Below are 20,565 nucleotides of genomic sequence, written 5' to 3'. Positions count from 1 at the left end.
CTGACTTAGGAAGGATTGCTTCCCTTTCAATTTCACTGAAGAGTTTGAGGAATGTCAGCATTAAGTCTTCTTTGTATTTCTTGTAGAATTCCGCAATGAATCCATCTGGGCCTGGGCTCTTCTTTGTAGGTAAGGACTTAATTACATTTTCAATTTCATTAATAGAAATTGGGTTATTTGGTAGTTTTACATCTTCTTGACTTACTTTTGGTACTTCCTATGTTTCTAGGAACCTGTCTATTTCTTCTGTGTTATCAAACCTATGAGAGTCCAGGTTTTCAAAATAGGAGTTGATGATTGTCTGTATTTCTATAGAGTCTGTAGTGATTTTGTTTTTTCATTCCTTATTGCATGAATTTGAACTTTTTCTTCCCTTTTTAAAATAAATTTGGCTAGGGGCTTATCAATTTTATTTATTCTTTCTTTGGATTGTTTTCTTAGTTTCTATTGCATTGATTTCTGCTCTGATTTTTATAATTTCCTCTCTTTTTTGGCTTTGGGCTTGACTTACTCTTCTATTTCTAGATGTTTGAGGTGTAGCACCAGGTTATTTATTTGCATTCGTTCTTTTTTCCTGATGTGGGAACTCAGTGCAATAAATTTTCCTCTGAGGACAGCTTTCATTGCATCCCACAGATTCCAATAAGATGTGTTTGTATTTTTGTTTGCTTGTAGGTATTGTTTAATTTCTTCTTTAATTTCCTCTGTGATCCACTCATTGCCAAGAGTATGTTATTCAATTTCCATGTGTTTGTGGGATTTTTGAAGTTTCTTTTATCATTAATTTCTAGTTTCTTGGTGCTATGATCCAATAACATGCATGGAATAATTTCAACTCTTTTGAATTTATTTAAATGTGTTCTGTGGGCTAGTATATGGTCTGTTTTAGAGAAAGTCCCATGTACTGCTGAGAAGAATGTATATTCTGATGATGTTGGATGAACACTCTGTATATGTTTTATCAAGTCCATTTGTTCACAGGTGTGATTCAATTCTGTTATTTCTTTGCTGATTTTCTGTCTGGTTGATCTGTCCCTTGGTGTCAATGGTGTGTTAAGGTCTCCCCTTATAATTGTGTTATTACTAATTTGATTTTTCATTTCTATTAATACTTGTTTTATATAATTAGTTGCTCTGGAATTTGGTGCATATATATTTAAGATTGTTATCTCTTCCTCTTCAAGTTTTCCCCTAACCAGTATGTAATGACCTTCTTTATCTCTTCTGATCATTATTTAAACTGTCAGAGAAAAAAGACAGACCACCTATAAAGGAAAACCTATCAGAATCACAGCAGACTTGTCAGCACAAACAATAAAGTCAAGAAGAGCATGGAGTGAAGTATTTCAGATCCTAAAGGAAAATAATTTCCAACCTGGACTGATGTACCCTGCAAAACTGTCCTTCAAAACTGACAGGTTTAAAGTTCACATTGTCTGCAAACAGAATAGCTACCCCTTCTTTTTTGGAGATTTCTGTTGCATGTAGTATTGTTTTCCATCCTTTGACTTTCAGTCTGTGAGTATCCTTTTGGGTTAGATGGGTCTCTTGTAGACAGCATATGGTTGGATGTTGTTTCTTGATCCATCCTGCCAGTCTATTTCTTTTAATTGGTGCATTGAGACCATTTACATTAATGGTTATAACTGTTTTATATTGGTTTATTGTTGACATGTTATCTTTTTGCTGTTGTATCTTTATCTTTCCATTCTGTTTAATTGTCTTCTTTGCTTAGTGGTTTTTTCTTAAGTATATCTACACTGTCATTCAGTATTCTTTGCAGGGTTGGCTTGGTGATTATGAAGTTCGTCAGCTGTTCTTTGTCATGGAAGTATCTTATTTCTCCATCAGTTTTGAAGGACAGTTTTGCAGGGTACATCAGTCTAGGTTGGAAATTATTTTCCTTTAGGATCTGAAATACTTCACTCCATGCTCTTCTTGACTTTATTGTTTGTGCTGACAAGTCTGCTGTGATTCTGATAGGTTTTCCTTTATAGGTGGTCTGTCTTTTTTCTCTGACAGTTTTTAATATTCTATTCTTATGTTGGATTTCTGGGATGGTGATTATTATATTTCTGGGTGTAGTTTTATTTTGGTTATGGCTATTTGGAGTTCTATATGCTTCTCTGATACTGATGTCAGTTTCCATTGTCATGTTTGTGAAATTTTCAGTGATTGCTTCTCTAAATATCCTCTTGACATCCTTTATGTTGTCCCCTTCTTTTTCATTTATCTCTATCGATCTTATGTTGTTTTTCTTTGCATCATCTTACAGCTGTTGAATTATTATTTTCTGATTCCTTGTTATTTTTAAAAGATCTTTCCTTTCCTGTTCACTAACTGCAATCTTGTCTTTGAGGTCTGAAATTCTATCTTCACTTTGTTGAGGTGGTTTTTACAACTTTCAATGGAATTTTTGGTTTCTTGTATATCTCTTTGAATCTGCTTCATGTATTCTGTTTGTTTCTTACATTGCTCATCCAGCAATTCTATCTTTTTGTTTTGTTCCTCCAATTTTTTAACTGTGTCTTCTTTAGATGTGTTCAGCATCTCTTACATTTCTTTTATCATTTCTTCTTTTACCTGGGAGATTATTTCTAGTGTGAATTCCTTTAAAGCTTCCCAGAATTGCTACTTTATTTCAGTTGCTAGTATTTCAAGTATTTCAGGTATATGGCATATATTTTCTTCTGTCTACATAGCTCCTAAGGTTTCTTGGGATGGGCTGGAGATTTGAGATTGTATTTTTGTCTTTTGTTTTGTCATTTCCCTATATTTCCATGTTTCAAGTATTATTCCAAGGCTTCTCCTGGGCCTGTTGGAAATCTTCTTCTATGCCCTTAGCTCCTGGGACTCTGGCCGCCCAGTTCCCTGGATTGAGAGAGGGTCATTGGAGGTTTGGCAGGCAAGCCCAAGACCTGTGAGTGTGGCAGGAAACTGGAAGTTCCTTGGCTGGTGGGAACAATGATCTTAAACTCCCAGGGCTTGGGATGGTGCGGGGACACTCACCTCCGGCTGCCCAGTTTCCAGAAATGAGGAAAAAAAGACTTTTTCTAAGCAGACCCTGGGTCCAGAACCAAAAGTGGAAAACGGATAAGATTTTATAAATTAAAAATAACTTTTTTAGTGCAGTAACATAAATCATAAACAACAAATAGCTACTAAAAATGTTCTTGAAATGGGGTAATAAACAAGGGGTTAATATTATTAGTATATAAATACCTAGATGAACACTTAGAAATAGAAGAAACTCTAATAAATGATAAATATGCTAAGTATTCCACCTTTTATATGGAAAACAATATCTACACAGTATGTTTAAACACTTGAATTGGCCACTGTTAATCAGAACATTGACACCCAAAAGTGACAGTAGTGGCACCTATTTACCTATAGGCATATAACCTGTAGGGACAGTGCTTTGTTCTAATATATCCTTAAATGTATCTAGCATATTTGATACAGTGTTGTATTTCTAGGAAAATGTTCTAAAAATAATCAGACAAATAGCTACAGATAGACTTATGTCCAATAGGTTTATTAATATTACCATTGTTTGTAATAGGGAAATTGTATAACAACCTATTCATCTATCATCAAGGAAACAGTTAAAGTAGTGGTTGTCGTGTGTGTGTGTGTGTGTGTGTGTGTGTGTGTGTGTGTCCTCTAGGTGGCATTTGGCAGTGCCTGGAGACATTTCTCTTTGACATTGGGGGAAGGCAGAGCTACTGCATTTTGTGGGAGGAGACCAAGGATATTGATAATCATCCTTTCATGTGCAGGACAGCTTCCTACAACAAAGAATTATCTAGTCCAAATGTCAATGGTTCTGAGGTTGAAAACCCTTGACATAAGTGATGGAACATTCATACACTGGGAAACTTAAATCTATGAAAGATGAGGCTGTATATTTCTATTTATTGAAATAGAAAGATAGCTATGAAATACAGGGGAGAAAAAGTGTCTGATTATAAATCAGATGTAGCAAAACAAATTTAGACTAAGTAGTGATTGAAAAAGTTAAGGTATCTGGTTGTAGCCAAATATTTATTGTCTCCAAAATTGCTTTACATGGTGTATCATCTTTGTAAAGTAATTATTAACTACCAAGTATTTGTGAATAGTCATCTTAGAAAGGTTGTCTCTTTTAATGATTCTATTTCTGGAGTGCCTAGTCTATACCAAGTGTTGGTTTACTGCACTTCTCTAATAAAAAATAGCCTTTTGCTAATACCAAAGCAATGCACATAAATTATACAAAATTAGAAAACATGGGTGAGTGAAAACATCTAAAAATTAAGACATTCTCACACTCACAGGACTCCATTTTGCAGAACATTGGCGCATATCTTTCCAGCTCTTTCCCTGTGTATGCATTGTGTATATATATATTACATATTATATATGTAATATATAATAAGTGAAATCAAGGTGTTTTGCAGTGTGCTTCTTTTACATTTCATTTCATTTTACATCTTTCTGGTATAATGCAGAATCATCCAGCATCTAGACCAATCTCATTTACAGCTGGCTTATCAGAAAGAGAGAGAGAGAGACAGCATTTAAAGCAACTGTTTTTAAAAAATGGTGATTAAAGGGGAAGAATCAAGCAGCTATTCTATCTCTCCACTAGGAACTGAATTTTAAGGTAACTAGAAAGCTCCAGGTAAACAGAAAATTCCATTTAATTTGTGTGCCTTTTGAGTCCTATTAAGACTCAAATCTTGGACACATTAGTAACTTATGGCTGGTTAGGAGTTGGATGCTGACCATTTGTTAGCAAGTAGCCAGGAATAACTCACTTCCTGGGAGACAGAGTTGGAAGTCTAGGAAGTATGGCAAAGTCACCTTCTGCAGACCCAGATGGTTCATTTCCTACTTGGCCAACAGCTCACAAACAATTCATGTTTAAGTGTTAGTTTTGCTCCATCTTCAGATTAAAGCATTTGAGAGAGGCTGTGGGTTAGAACCATTGATCGGAAGCAACAGAAACTATTTCTGATGAACAGAATTTATCAGAGGGTCTGGGAAGTTCATAGAAAACTGAACAGACAGGTCGCATAGGAGCTGTCTGCCCCAGTCAATGGACACCTTGTCCCAGAGGCAGTTGGCACCTCTGTTGTGGCTTATCTGCTCATGTTTGGCATCCACAACAGAACACTGGTCATGTGAAGGAAACTTCAGTGGACCTCGGTTCTTTCTGTCACTCTACTTAGATTTGGATTCCCAGGCTGGAATATCTGATTGGCCATGCTTAGGTCATTAACATCCCACCCTTCCTGGTGGTCACAGCATGGGAAATGTATTTGATGGACTCAGAGCAGCCAGTGTCAGCCACCCTAGAGCCCAGTACTTAGAATATCCAGCATATGACTGGATGCCCTTAATGTTACGATGAATTCACATTATCCTCCTCACCTTTTGGCCTTGTTTTTGTTGTCTTGGTCATATAGAAAGGAGGCTGAATCTCAAAGAAAATGAGCCAACTGCCCAGACCCTTCAGCATTCACTGACTGGATTTGAATCCAGATCTTTGGAACTCTTCCCATCACACTGCAAAATGGTGGTGTCCATGGCCAGGGAATCAAAGGGTGTAGAAGGTTTGCCACAGATCTGCTCTTGAGTCCTGGGCCAAGCTCAGAGGCTGAAGACTGTAGCTGTTCCTGCACTGCTGCTGAGGGGAGTTGTTTTTGATATCTAGCCTTGTATGAATTATATTCCTTCATGTTCTTAAAAAAATGTAGAATTTGGGAAAAAGTGTTGTAGGGAAAATACACGGTATTTTTTCATCAGATATAGTCGACTTGGGCATCCTACTAGTGAGAATGCAGGACTGGATCTGGAGTTTTCCCTTTATAATTCTATTTGCAAAGTAATTTTTCGGGAAAATTATGTATTATGCTGTCTCAAAAAGTAGAGGGTAACATTTTTGTGTGACGAAGCTATTTCCAACCCCAGATAGTCAAGGAAGGAAGTGAAATGTTGCACCCACAAATGAGACCCGTGCTAAAAACAGGTGGATTTGGGGAGCCTGATTCTGTCTGTGAGAGTTTGTGGGTGGCTGATGTCTGCTATGTCACTCAACTCTAGGAGCCGGGAGCATTTCGGACTGGATTGAAAATGATTTGGGGACTCAGCTCACCCTAGTAAAGAGATGGGAGATCTAAGGTGAGTCTTTCCCCTCCCTGGAACTTGTTTCTCCACTTGCAAAGTGAAACTATTTGGATCTATTCTTCCATAATAGGGAGGCTGTTGCAATTGCCGGAGGTGAGGGGTAATGACTTCAAGTGTAGTGGGAAAAGAGGCACCTGATCAGCCTGGGGAGTGGGTGTGAGGGTGCCTAGAGCACAAAGCATGGAGCTTGGCAGCAGCATGCTCCTTGCTACATAAGGGAAAAGTGTAAGGAAATGTTTTTCAACTCACCTCTATGGACAGACAGAACTTGGCAACCTCTCCTGGCAGCAGTCATGTTTAAATATTGCACAGCCTGCCCTCACCCTCACTGAGCTCTCTCCTGACACACTGCAGGGTGCAGGGCACATATGAGGGTGCTGCTTCTCCTGACCCAGGAGTCAGCTCAGGAAGCTCAAATACTAATGCTTTTTGCATCTTTTCTCTCTTCTGTCCAGCTCAGCACACAGAGGTTTGTTCCCTTTGTTCACTTGCAACTAGACTTCGGGATCAAGATAAAAGGCAGGTACTCAAGTAAAGCAAAAAAGAATCAAACATATAAATATTAAAACAGAAACACTAAACTTGCTAGAAGACAGGATAGGTAGAATGTTGAAGAAGTAGATGTAGGCTAAGACTCTAAGAACAAAGCCTTGATTGCACAGGAAATATTACAACTGGGATCTCATCTTATTAAAAAGCTTTTGCACAGCAAAAGAAACCACTGTATGTACTATAATTGGAAAACCCGCAGAGTTGGGAAAAAGATTTTGCTCCTGCTACTCAAAAGACTAATATCTAGAGTATATAAAGAACTCAAAAAATCAGATACCCTAAATTTAAAGATCCCACCCAAAAACGAGCATCTGAAATGAATAGACGCTTCTCAGATGAAGAGGTACAAACAACAAATAAATATATGAAAACATGTTCAACATCACTGGTTATTCAAGAGATGCAAGTTAAAGCAACACTGACAGAAAAGATGGTTACTCTCAAGAAATCAACCAATAACAAGTGTTGGCAGAGATATCGGGAAAAAGGAACTCTTCTCCACTATTGGTGGAGGTATAGATTGCTGCAATCACTAGGAAAGTCAGTGTGGAGATTCCTCAAAAAACTAAAATTAGAGGTTTCATTTGCCCCAACTACTCTCCTTCTTTATGTCTTACTAAAAACTCTTGGAAACAGCCCAAGTACCCATCAACAGATGAATGCATAGGGAAGTTGTGTGGTGTTTTTATACAACAGAATACCACTCCTTTGTAAATAAGGATAAACTTGAGACATTTCTAGGTAAATAGATGCACTATGAGACCATACTCTTAGGTAAAATAAATCACATACATGTTTAAATATTGCATGTTTCTGTGGTGTGAGAAACCAAACGTGTAAATAAGGTCCAAAGTGTATAACAGATATTGGGAAATAGGAAGAAAATGTTCAGATGGAAAAAGGAGCAAGGGATGGCAGAAGGGCAAAGTAAGGAAGAGGAAGAAAGAGAATAGAAGGAAAAAATGGAAACAAAGCATTTGCAAATCAGGGAGGGAAGAGGAGTTGAAAACAAGGAGGGAACCGGGGGGAAAAGAAGAATCAGGATGTATTATGAACAAGTACAAATTCCCTGTGATGAATATGATCATTATGTATACCCAAATGTACCAATAAAATTACTCTTAAAACGAGACAAAAGGCATGTGATAGCAGGAGACGCACCTACAGGTAATGTTTTCCCTTCTTTGTCTGAAGTATTTTGATGGAAGACTGCACCTGTAAAACACACTTGATCAGAAATGCAGTCTTGTACCAAGTGTGTGGGGGACTCTGGCAAACATCTTGTCCTCCCCGGGCCTCAGTTTCTGCATCAATAATATGAGAATAAACACAGTACCATCCACTTACATTTCTGATAGGGCATGGTACTTGACATTGGCATGTGATTGCTTCATAACACAAGTGTGTCTGTATTTAAGAGAGAGTAAGAGTTATTTAAAACTAAAACTGGCTTTAGCATTTGCTGCCTTTTAAGGGCAAAGGCAAGGGGTAGGCAGAAATACCTGCATCAGTGGGCACATAAATCTCTGTACTGCTCCCCTTTTTTCACGGAGTAGTCTGGGGCTGGAGTAGGGCCAGGACAATGGGAATTTCAGTCTCTTCCAGGTCTTCTGAGCCACTCAAGACCTGAAGAATGTGGGTCAGCGATTAGCAGACACTTTGGGAGTCTGTGTGTGTGACAGTATATGTCTGGAGCCAAGTAGGAAATGGGGAGCTCTGCTATTGCTACGATAAAAGGTATAAAGTAGCTGGAAAGAGAAAGGTGACACAGTGATGAGGGCTTTCACCTGTAACGGAAGGTACAGAGAGAAATTTCCAAAACAGATGATCCAAAGAGCCAGAGAATAGGAATGGTTGACACTCAGGTTCGGGGTGTGTGTGGTTATGATGTGTGTCTCTGCAAAGGGTGCTTCGCGCAAAGTAAAGGAAATCACAGAAAAGAGCCTGAGTTTCATGCTGGAATGGAATGGGAAGGAAACAAAAATTATTGCAGATGACATACAAATGAGGCCAAGATTTGCTGATGGTGAGTAGGGGAGGTGGCCCCAAGGGCTTGCAGGATGCTCGCAGGGAGACCTTGGACTTCCCACAGGAGGAAAGTCGGAGACTCAAGCCAGTTTTATTTAAATCTGACAGAGTGACATCAGGCAAAAGGCGGGTTGTATATTCATGGCTGAGAAACTACATGGTAGAAGATGATGAAGAGCAAGTTTGGATGATTGCCACTGGAAGAAGGAAACATTTACTATTTTAAAATATTAAAAATATCTCACTGGATGAGAGCGGATGGTAGCAGCCATCACAGATGTTTGTAAATGTTCTGTGCCTTTCTCCTTCCAAGTACTGGGAAAGTTGCACCCCCTGCCTGTTTGAAGTTAGACATAGTCACAGACAAGGCTTGATTCATAGATGTGACAGTGACATGTTTCTTCCTGTGTGTGCCTTGAGATGCTTTCTTTTTCCTCTGTCTTGCTAACTTCCAAGAATTTGGAGTGAGCCAGCTCTGTTATCCTGAATTCTCAGTGATAAAAGCATCAATAAACATGTTCCACACATGAGATAGACAGATGTGCTCACTTGTTCACAGGTGCAGCTAAGGCTTTTCTCTATCCAGACACAAAGCCTGAAACAGTTCACCAAGTGAAGGAGAAAGGATCTGGATGGAATCTAGAGACAGAGGAAGGGTGTGAGTCACCTGCACTCTCTCATCCTACCAGAGTCACTGTTATTTCCATGGAAACAAATGCATAGGGGTGGAGAGGAGGTCAGAGGCTTCTTCCCAAGAATGTGCTTGTCTCTCCACAATCTGAAGTGACCAACTTGGTGTGCAGGAAAGCAGGGAAGGGTGGTGCACCTTAAGACACCCAAGGTTTATCCACTTGTATATCCTGTCTAAATTTAGGCCAACCAAAGATGTGATTGCTTCCTTAATGGAAGAAATCAGCACTGATTTATGGAACACTCACTGTCACTCCAATGACAACCATTATTTCTATTTTGTTGTCATGTAATCAAAGCATAATATGGTTCTTATTTTAGTTCATTGCGGGGACAAGATATCCGGTATTCAAAAGTTAAAGGAGGAAAGGTTAGTTTTAGCTCACAATTTGTACAGGTTTCTGTCCATTACCAGCTGTTTCCAAGACTGGTTGGCATGGCAGGGGAGCATTGTAGGAGAGAAACAGTCCATGGTATAGCAGGCAGGAAGCAGCAAAGCAGAGAAGCTTTTTGAACTTTTATCCCACCCAGGCTGCAAGCCTATTGGGTGGTATCACCCACACCCATGATAGGTCCTCCCACCCACACCATCACTATGCTAAATTAATGAGTGGACTATCATACACCCTTAATCCCAGGATCATTACCCTAGACCTAGCCAGCTCTGAAAAACCCCACCTATGAGCACATACGGTTTTGGAGAGACATCTAGATCTAAGCCATAACGGTGTTCTTTATCACATGCTTTCTTGAGGGCCTGGTGATATATCTCAGTGGTAGGTGGACTGCTTAGTATGTGGAGGGACCTGGACTTGGTCCTTGCACTGAAAATATAAATGCTGTGTTGACCCAGTCATGGCCGGGTATCAGATAACTAGAGACAGCTTGTGTGACTTAGAGCCCACAAAATTGCTCATATTAGTCAATTTGCAGAGAGTCTGCAAACCTTAGCTAACATCACCTCACTTGTACAAAAGCCACTTCTACTTCTCCAGCCTGCTGCTAACCTGTACCCAGGTACAACCTCCTGTGGTGCCACAGGCAGCCTTCTCTAATTTGGAGCTGTAAGTTACAGAGTTCTGCCTTTCATCTACATGTCATTGTGCTGTGTTCTGCCACCAAAAGAACCTTTAAATCATATACTACACAAGGAGGGCAATCATTTCCCTAAAGACTGAAATAGAGCAGCCTATACATTAACTATTCAACTCTAACACCCACAGCCTATACTGACAACCTACTGTTTGTGTTCCATCTCAGATGATGCTTGTTACACAAAATAGCTTGGTGGAGGTCACATAATGATAGACTTAATAACTCCATTATCATAATGGTGCTATAAAACAGTTCCAAACTTGAGTAATAGTATTTGACATCCCATTATCAAACACTCAGCACCCACTTTCAAATATAGCCCAAGATACAGAAAATAAATTGTTAAGAATTCCACAAAATTAAAGTTCTCAGATGACTCCTGTCAGTGTTCACTTTGCTGTCTCAACTAAGGTGATCTCACTCCTGTGCCTACTAGAGATTAAGTCGCTTCTACAGCCAATCTAGTGTAGCTTCTTCAAGATGTCAAAGTAGAATTTGTCCCAAGTTGGGTGCTTCATTTTTTATAGAAAGAAGAGTTAACGGGACACATAAGATTAGCACAGCACTGTTACACGCTCAACAGATTCAGAACTACCAGAAACAGAGGGATCCCCCAATGCAGGCATCCCAACAGAAGCTTGTTATTTGCATTATTGCTGTTGAATGTAGTTTCCTTTCAGTGGTGTCCAAGAAAGGGTAGGAGAAAATGTCTTGGTATTAGCATCATTGTGATGCCAACCTCAGTCTCTGCCAATTTTCCAGTGTCATGAGAACCAAACCCAACTGGAAAAATCTCCACCAAGAGGCTACGAAGAGCACTTATTTTCCCAGCACAGTGGAGCCCTCTCTGTGTGATTCCCATACTTACCATGTCTGCAATGTCAGTGGCTTCCTCCAGCAAATGCCCCAGATTGTCAAGCTGAACTCCCCTCTGGGAGTAGGAGGATGTGTGGGGCTTCCCAGAAGTGCCCTTGAGTTAAGAATCCACAAAGCATCTCTCTCAATGAAGTGATGGGCAGGACAGAGTTGGCTCAGGAACACCCCAGGTTCCTTGCTGCTTGAGTGGGAAAAATCCCAGTGGTACTCCGCCAGCCCCAAACAGGACTGAGTTTCAGCTGCCCAAGCAACATCTTGTTGACTTTTCTTCCCTGCCCTTCTTTTTCACTCCTCTACTAGTACTTCTTGGACCATCTCCTAAATAAACTACTTCTATCAAAATCCTCACCTCAGGCTCTACTTGTGGGAAATACCTATTTTAGACTCCATACCTCTGGGAAAAAATCTATTGGTGCATATTCATGTCTCTCATAGTTTGATTTTCTATACACTTAAAATTTTAAATTTATCTTCTCAACATAGCCAATCACCAGGAATTGATTAAAGTATGGCTTTTAATTTTTTATTGATATAAAAGTTCTTCACGTCCAGATTCCCTCTGAAGTTTGTGCTCCTGGAACCCAGAGGTAACCTGAGTTCAGACGGAGCCAGTATCTCAAGCGAGCAGCCATTCCGAGCTCTGTGGAGGCCACCTGGAGGAGAGGAGGTCCTCTTGTCCCTATGCTTGCTTCAGCTGGAGCAGCTCTCTCTGAGATTCCGGATCTGGAATTTCAGGGAACACATGGACTCCTGAGGCATGAGGGACCTGGTGAGACCCCGTGCTCTGTCATCTGCTTTCTCCCAGAGCCTTGAATGTGTGCCACTTGGATGGCAGCTGTAAACCTTTCCACTGTCATTTGGCTCTGCAGGATGGCAGTACTCCAGTGCCCATGTCCCTCCATCTTTTATGAGGCCATCTTGGGTAAGTTGTGTGCCATTTAATTTTTTAAACAATTTTATTTTTTAAAAAATTAAGGGCTGGGGATTTAGCTCAGCAGCATAAGTGCCTGCTTTGTAAGTTCATGGTTGTGAGTTCGAGCCCCAGTAGCAAAAAAAAAAAAAAATTACTACTATACATTTATAATACAAATAAATATATCTATTGTTGGGGACTGGTATACATACATATCGCATCTTGACCCTTTTTGTATCCCTCTCTCCTTCCTCATCTCCAGAACCCCTTCCCATCACCATAAAATATTTCCTTTTCCTATCATTTTAAATTTTTTCTTTAAATTATTTAAACTTTGGGTTTCTCTTATAAAAGAAACTACATAATATTTAACCTTAGTGTCTGATCTATTTCACTTAACATTCTGGTCTCTTGATGCATCTATTTTCCTAAAAATGACCCTAACTCATCCTCCTTTATGACTGAGTATACTCCATTGTGTATATGTACCACCTTGCCTTCCTCTGTGGGAGCCTGAGTGAAGGAAGAAATGATCCTAATTGTCCCAAATGTCTCTTTGGGAAAACCAGGACCACTCTTAGTGTCCCACAGTGTTGGTGACAGCAGAAATAAGCAGGGTTACTTGGGAAAGGCTCTGAGAGTTAGGACTGAGGCTTAGTACACTGACACTCGCTGTTCCACCCTTGGGGGCATATTCAAGTGAATTGACCCATGATCTGAAAGGCAACACACACACACACACACACACACACACACACACACACATCCATCACAACAGCTGGAGGCCACCTTGAGTCCGTGGCAGGGAAAATGGATGGGCACCATTCAGTGGACACTCCCTGAAGATTGCTACACAGCTCTCAGAGCAGAGAGTCTGAGCTATGGAAGAGGAGCATTCAAAACCATGTTGAATGAAGGAGAGAAAAATAGTACAAGACCAACTTCACAATACCATTTACATGAATTAAAAGCACAAATATAAAAGAATAACATTTCATCTTTACAAAGATGTACACATGCACACTCCAGCATTCTAGTGTGGGAGACTGTGGGGATCAGAGACCAAAGGGAAATGACAAGAGATGGGCTTTGTACAATCTGCTGGCAAAAGTGGCCTTGCACCTAGTACTGGAGAAAACTCAGCCCTGGGTTCCTGAGGTTAAGAAACACCCTGACTTTGACCACGGGCCCGTTACATCCTTCAGCTTTTGCCCTTCCCCTTCCTGCCTGTTACTACTTGTATGTCTTTCTTCTGTCTCCCTTTCTCACTGCCTCACACTGCTGTGCCTCTTCAGCCTGGTTGCCATGCCCTTCCTCCTGCAGACTGCTTTTCTGAAAATCACCAGTGACTTTCACATGGCCAGATTCATTGGGAAGTTTTATTTACATTCATATTCATTTTTAAAGCTAAGATGAAGTTAACCCATCATTTTAGTATAGAGTTCTGTTTTGATAAATGCATGGAGTCATGCAGTCACCATCAGTCAAGATATGAAGTAGTTCTACTGTCCTCAAAACAGTCTCATGAATACAAAAGAATCATTCTCTTCTCCAATTCTCAAAGTTGGAAACAGCTTCTCTGCTTTTTATCACTATAATTTTGGTTTTCTGGGGATGGTGCAGCATAGCTTAGATGCCTTTTGTCCCCCATGTCTTAAAGGCTTGGTCCCCAAGATGGTGCTACTGGGAGGTGGTGGGACCTTCAGAGGTGCTTCATGGAGATACTTAGATCACTGGGTCAGGCACTCAAAGGGATGGTGGGCCTCCACCTTTCTTCATGGTCTTCACCTCCTGGCTAATGTGTTGAACAGTTTAGTGCCCTTTCTTATTAGGTAATCCAAAGAATTCCTAGAAACTTTTCTTATTGAGCACAAACTTTTATCCCAATGACAGAGCTCTATCACATGACTAGTGCTAGCTGCAAGGGAGTCTTGGAAATTGAGTGCTTCATTAGAGAAAGACATGGGAAAACAGTGTTGAGAATGGGTGCTCCATGAGGTTAGCCACATCATCTCCTTATCAACCTCTTTTAAAGAATCTTGTAGTTTGGCATTTATGCAGTGAAAATGAAGTTTAAATTTCCTTGCTATCTCTCTAATATCATCATCATCACCCCACTGTGGCCTTTTTTCTAGTTCTTGTTTGACTCACTCAAGTCTTTTCTTTCACCTATTAAGGGGAGGGTGTTATTTCTCCCAGTTCTTCACTTTGTTTCTATGGTAAGTGGCCACCCTTACCCTCTGCATAGCCTCTCTATGGACAAGATAGGGCATCATTTCTGACTCTGGTACCTTGAGATTTGGCTGATACAGTTAACAGACTTGATGCTGGGGCTGTAAACATACACAGGAAGTTGGTCTTGACCTTTCCCACTTTTGTCATCTGCCATGACAGAGCATGTCCCTGGAGCTGTTTGGCTCTGAATGACACTCTTGGAGCAAACCCAAGACCAACCTGTAGCTTGGAGCCAGCACAGCAGAGCCCAGCCAAGATTACTCGGACTCCTGCCAAAGCCCAGACCTGGGAGGGAGAGAAGTAAGTCTTGTCAGTTACTGAGATTTTGCTTGATTGCTATGCAGTATGAATGCAGCAAAACTGAACATAATCTGAATTATTATCCCCTACTCCTGATTTTATTAACTTTATTCATTTTTAGGATCTCAAATGAAATAGCATTTTCTAAGAGAGCATTTTCCTTAGCACACCAGTATAACTTGCAATTTTAGTTCTATTTTCAAGTTCATTTGTTATAAATCCACCTTCTACTATAGACTGTTAGTGCTCTCAGACTAAACTCGTATCTTATTTTTACTGCATATGTCAGCACCAAACTTACACATAGTAAGTGATCAATAAATGTTATGTAATGTTTATTGAATAAATGCCTCCAATTGAAGGAATGCTTTTCAACTATTGAAAATTTTGTTTTTAAAGAATCTCCAATGGTATATAACCTACAGATGTATCATTGCATCTGTAGTCCGAGCTGTGTGTATGAATGTGAATGTGTTCATAGAAAAATGCTCAAAGGAAGTACCAAATTATTAACCAGCCTATCTCTGTACAGAGGCATTATACCTTGTTTAATGTTTTATAGTTTTTTGTGTTTTACTTATATCTCCCAATATATTGATCACATATTACTTTTATAATCAGAAAACACAAAAAAGATATTAAAATGGGAGGGAAAATGAAGCCTTCATTATACTTTTCCTGGAAATATGATGAGAAAATTCTGAAGGACATCAGAAATCAGAACAAAGCCTGGGCAGCTGGCCAGAACTTTCTGAGTTGGAAATAGCTCCTCCTGGGTTTCTCTGTTCTCAGGGCTCCCCAGGGTCCCTTCCCTGCCTTTGGGAAGGGTGTGTGACAAATACAAGAAGGATCAGGGTTGTGAGGAAGGAGTGGTCCCCAGGGCTGGGCTGACTGGAAGGACAGAGCTGAGTGAGACCAGTTAGGTGGGAACACCAGGCCATCTGGAAGGGTACCGCATGAGCAGCCCCAGCCAAACGCACAAAGGGATGGCACACGGAGATTAGTCCCCCAATGACCATGACCTTGGAGGAATTGAGCACCCTGATGGACTGTTTGAATGTCACAGGCCAGAGGTTTTCATGCTAGACACCTTGGTCCCAGAGTTCCTAGTGTTGTCTTTTCAGGGATAAGAAAAGTCAAGGAGGAGGATGGAAAGGCCTCCATGTCTCCTGAGCTCAACCCAACCAGGTTCTCTGTTACCTACAAGAGACCACTTGGGGACAAAGCATTCTACTGCTGAAAGGGGAGGGTGACAAGATGCTTAAAGTCAATGCTGATGATGGGAACACCAGGGACTTTTGAAGAAGACAGTTTCCAATTTAGCATGAAGCTGTCATGTGTCTGGTGGGCCAGGCAGCAAAGACAGGGGCAGACTTGAGACTGGTGGCTGCAGTTGGTGAATAGTGTCCTAATAATAGTAATAGTCACTGAGCCAGGCACTGCTTCAAGTGCTTTGCCTGTATGAACGCATTTGCCTGTATAAACTCTTTGCCTGTTTTTCCTCACCAGGTCCAGTGAGGTAGGTACTATTATAATCTCTGTTTTATAGCAAAGGGAACTAGGCACAGAGATGGTAAATAACTCAAGGAAAACTCCCACAGCCTGAGGGAGGAGAAGCCGGGATGTGAGCCCAGGCTGCTGACTCTAGGGCCTGGCCTTGCATTTGTGCCCGGGGGATACAGAAAATAAAAGTCCATCTGCTGAATAGATTGGTATGCACTTCCAACATCATGGTCACTGTCACACCACTTCTGGGCCTTTCATTACCGACTAGAGAATTCAGGCTCTTAGACTGACAAGCTCCCAGTGCATGAGGACAGATGGCTGGATATGGGGGGCTGGATCAAAACCACACCTGAATGCAGAGGCTGAAATCTGGGGAGAGAGGGACATTGAAGGACTCTTAAATCAGGAGGAGGTGGTGCCTAGTGGAGTGGGGGAAAGGCTGTGGTGATTGGGAACGGTGAAGATACCCCAGGGAGATATACGCAGAATCAATGATGTACTTACATGACTATAATTCTGGAGCAGCACGTCTGTGTGTTTATCCTGCATCAGAGTCAAAATCTGCATTTGCAAGCCCAAATCCTCAGGCCTCATCCCCAGAAAGTCTGAGAATTTCATTTGTAACCAGCTGCCCACTGATGCTGATGTGCCTGGCCCACCATCGCCCCCCTCAGGAGTCCCAGTTTCTGTCTCCCACACCACAGAGCCCTTCTGCACACACAGAAGCTTAAATTCACCTTAAACACTCCCCCATTATATTTTTGTGACATTAGTGTTCTGAGAAATACACACGAAAGCTTACTTCCTCTCGTGTCCACCTGGTGCCCTTTGCTTTAATCATCCAGCCTCCCTAGTAACTGTTGTACATCTGTGTCTTTATACAAATGATTCTGATAGTCTGCTATGCCTCCCCAGCCTACTTCCAAATTCAGCTAGTTTCTTTCTTCCTTAAAAATGTACCTTCTCTAAGCTGCTTCCTCTGGCCCCTCAGTCTTATTTGGTTGTGCCTAATGTGAACTCCATGGCACTTTCTCCCTACCTTTACCATACACAAGGGCATAGCATTGTGTCCTTATTTGTCTCTCTCCTCCACATACATCCATTGACTTGGTCTTCCAGCTTTTAGAACAACTGTTGCTCAACAATGGTAACTGCACAGTCAGTATCTGATGAATTAAGCTAAATGAATGAATAAAACACGTTTCCCTCCTTCACAGCTACTACAGCTCATGTGTCTTCCATGGGGCACTCCTTTTTTTTTTCTGTGCTGGGGATTGAGCCCAGGGCGTTTGTAGGGAGTTGCACTCTCAGCTGCTTTTTCATTTTTCATTTTGGACTAAGTCTTGCTGAATTGTGCAGGGTGAGCTAAAATGTGCAATCCTCCTGCCTTAGCCCAGCAGAGTGCTGGGATTTTAGGCATGTGCTGCCACACTTGGTTCCACAATTTACTCTTAATAACACATTCTAACCTCCTGAACAAGCATGGAGAGTGAGCTTCATCTCAGATTCCTGCTCCTATTGATGACCATGAGAAAGGATATCAAGGTTATATTGGCTCAGGAGAAAAGAACAAGCAATTGATTAATCTTAGAGCAAGAGTGTGGTGAGTGGAGGTCATAGTGCTATGTCTATGTCACTCCTACTCAAGAGTGCTCTGGTTCTCCTGTGGTTCCGTCCTTGCTAAGAGTAGGGTTTCATGTCTTAAAGTCAAGGTTGAAGATATGACCAAGCCCAGTCTTTTTCCAGGGGTTTTGAGAAAGCCACCTTGGGGTGCTGGGGTGGGCAGGGAAGGGTCTTGGGGAGGGCAGTTCCCAGCAAAGGGAATCCTCTGCCTCAGGATAACTTCTCAGACATGAAACTGACTCTTCTGATGGGATTCGGGCTGCTACAGGGGTCTATGCAGACCCGATGCAAAGTGACGAGTGTGTAACCAAACTTTCCTCTGTTGCTGGAGTTTCCCAGGGCTGAGAGCCTCAGATTGGCTATCCTGGCCCTAGGGAGAGTTCCCAGATCTTGGCACATTTTTGGACCAGGAGCAGTTTCCAAATAAAGACCTGCATATCCTGACTGGTTGTCAAATGGAATTAGTGACTTTGAGTTCAGCCTGTTCCTCACTAGAATTACCACATACAGGGAATGTTCTAGTATCAGAGGAAATGCCAAGGAGAGGGTAAGGACCAGAGACCTGAGTGTTGGGCTGGTGGGTGAGCAGACAGGGGGCCAGGGAACACCACTTGTAACTCATGTGTGATGTTCCTAACTAAATAGACCTGATTTTTATTTCCTTTAGGCCTTATTTACTTTAGTTAAATATTCAGCGTGAATCAGTTACTCTTGCTGGACAAATGATTTTCTACTTGTCTGACTGGGGTCCCAGCTTAATATACAACAGTGCACCCATTCACAGCCCCAGAGCAAATTTAAGACAGTGACTGTTTAGCCCAGACTCTGAGATGTGGGAAACATCCTTTTGGGTTTGAAGGTCTCTCCAACCAGATCTACCTCCATAGAATTCCTGTATCCCTTCACCCCAGTACTGCCTTTGTGGGTTCCCTGGCAAGGGCTTCAGCTAATTTCTTCTCTAGACTCAATTCTAAATAGTGTGTGCCTCAATATCCAGAGCATCAATGACGTGGCTTTGCTTTGTGTCTTTACATAAAGCTTTGATGTTAAAGGATATGAGCTAGTGAGAAACATAACTCAAATTCACACCAATAGAGTAGGGGTCACTGTGGGCCCTGGGATAGCACCAAGTGGAGGTAATTTTGTGAGTTTTCTCAGGGGAGAGATGTTACTAAAGAGTATTTCATGACTGTACATAACTGTGGAACTTATGTACATGTACATGACTGTACATGACTGTGGAACTTACTAAAGGGAATGGCCATTTGTCACTGAGGGAAGTTGAGGCTCCTGAAAGAGAACAATGCCGAGTACAGCAATAGTATGTTATCAGATTAAGTCTATGGCAAAATACATTTTAGAATTCTATATACCTTGCCCCATTTTGGGAGTCACAAGACAGGTCTGTCAAAGATGGTAAGATTTCTATGTCCTCATCTGACAGTTTAGCTTTATTTAATTTTTTCCTAACTACTTAAGTATTTAAGTAGATAGAAAGAGTCTTAAGGACAAGAATTATGGGCTTGAACCAATACACATCAGTATAGAACCCATACTCAGAAAATTCTGAGAAGCTCACCCCTGCTGTCCCTTGGAGTGTTGAAGATGTCCTCCTTTCCCAGCCAGATTCCCTCGGGGATGATGTGCTAAGACGTGGTCCCTTGCCCTATGCTGTCAAGGCCTTCTCCAGAGGACATCAGAATGAAAAGCCAGGGCTTGCCATTAAGGCCTATGAAATTTGAAAGAAAAGCTATTTCAGGAAAGAGACCAGTCAGGATGCCTGAAGACTAGTTACCATGGTGACAAGATAAGACTCTGTCATATTGAAAACTAATAGCATTTTTTCCCTATAAGAAAACCATTCAGGTAGGTAGAGAGGGAAGCTCTGACTGAGGCTTTTGTCTACTGCGATCTTTTATCACCATGGGTGTTGGTCCACACGGGAGATAATGCTGAGTGCTTTTTGGACAAAACACTACACTGGGGGTTGGCATTGCTGGAGTTACAACGTAACTTGTGACCTTAGGAAAAACACACAATTTCCTCCGTGGCTCAGTTTCACTGTTTACCAAATGCATGACTGAGAATTTGGAGCAGTAATTTTGACACGTGTCAAACACTGAATCATTCAGTTATATCTAAGCAGGATTTCTTTTCTTTTCTTCAGTTCTATTTTACAGAAATTGTCAAGCTGATTCTAAACTGTATATGGAAATATAAAGAGCCTAGAATAGCCAAAGCAATCTTGAAAGAGAAGAACAAAATGGAGAGTTTATATTACATAATTTCAAGGCTGTTAAGCTACAATAATCAAACCCATGCAATACAGAAAAACAGATAGACCCAGAGATCTCAGGAACAGAAGAAAGGGGCCAGAAATAGACCTTCATTTGTGTCATTGTTTAATTTCAACAAAGAAAAATCATCTTGTGGGGAATGGAAAGCTTTTTCAATAAATAGTTCTGAAACAACTGCATATGTATATGGAAAACAAAGCCCTCAAAACTTCTATTCCTACTCACACCATCCATATACAGGCATCTTCTGGCATTCAAAGGGTTAGGGTTCCAGAA

General features: G+C 41.1%; 2 long non-coding RNA genes across 6 annotated transcripts in view; one reads left to right on the top strand and one right to left on the bottom strand.

Moving 5' to 3' along the window:
* The window catches only part of LOC106029041 (uncharacterized), a 129,292-nt gene that overhangs the window by 77,776 nt on the left and 30,951 nt on the right, over positions 1-20,565 (top strand). For 4 of the 5 annotated variants that reach the window (XR_010047520.1, XR_010047523.1, XR_010047522.1 and 1 more), the window contains exons 2-5: positions 6,091-6,168; positions 6,630-6,697; positions 12,221-12,337; positions 14,723-14,863. This is a non-coding gene — a long non-coding RNA (uncharacterized LOC106029041). Of the gene's footprint in view, positions 1-2,383; positions 4,649-6,090; positions 6,169-6,629; positions 6,698-12,220; positions 12,338-14,722; positions 14,864-20,565 lie in introns of those variants that run through there. The other variant, XR_010047521.1, reaches the window with a different exon arrangement.
* The window catches only part of LOC134476075 (uncharacterized), an 88,549-nt gene that overhangs the window by 38,570 nt on the left and 29,414 nt on the right, over positions 1-20,565 (bottom strand). The gene's annotated exons all lie outside the window — the stretch shown is intronic.

The sequence above is a fragment of the Cavia porcellus genome, unplaced genomic scaffold (assembly GCF_034190915.1).
Source record: "Cavia porcellus strain 051 isolate PalLab524CR breed Dunkin Hartley unplaced genomic scaffold, mCavPor4.1 scaffold_5, whole genome shotgun sequence".
Taxonomy (NCBI): Eukaryota; Metazoa; Chordata; class Mammalia; order Rodentia; family Caviidae; genus Cavia; species Cavia porcellus.
Note: the sequence above shows the minus strand (reverse complement) of the source record. Positions and strands in the feature narration are given on the sequence as shown.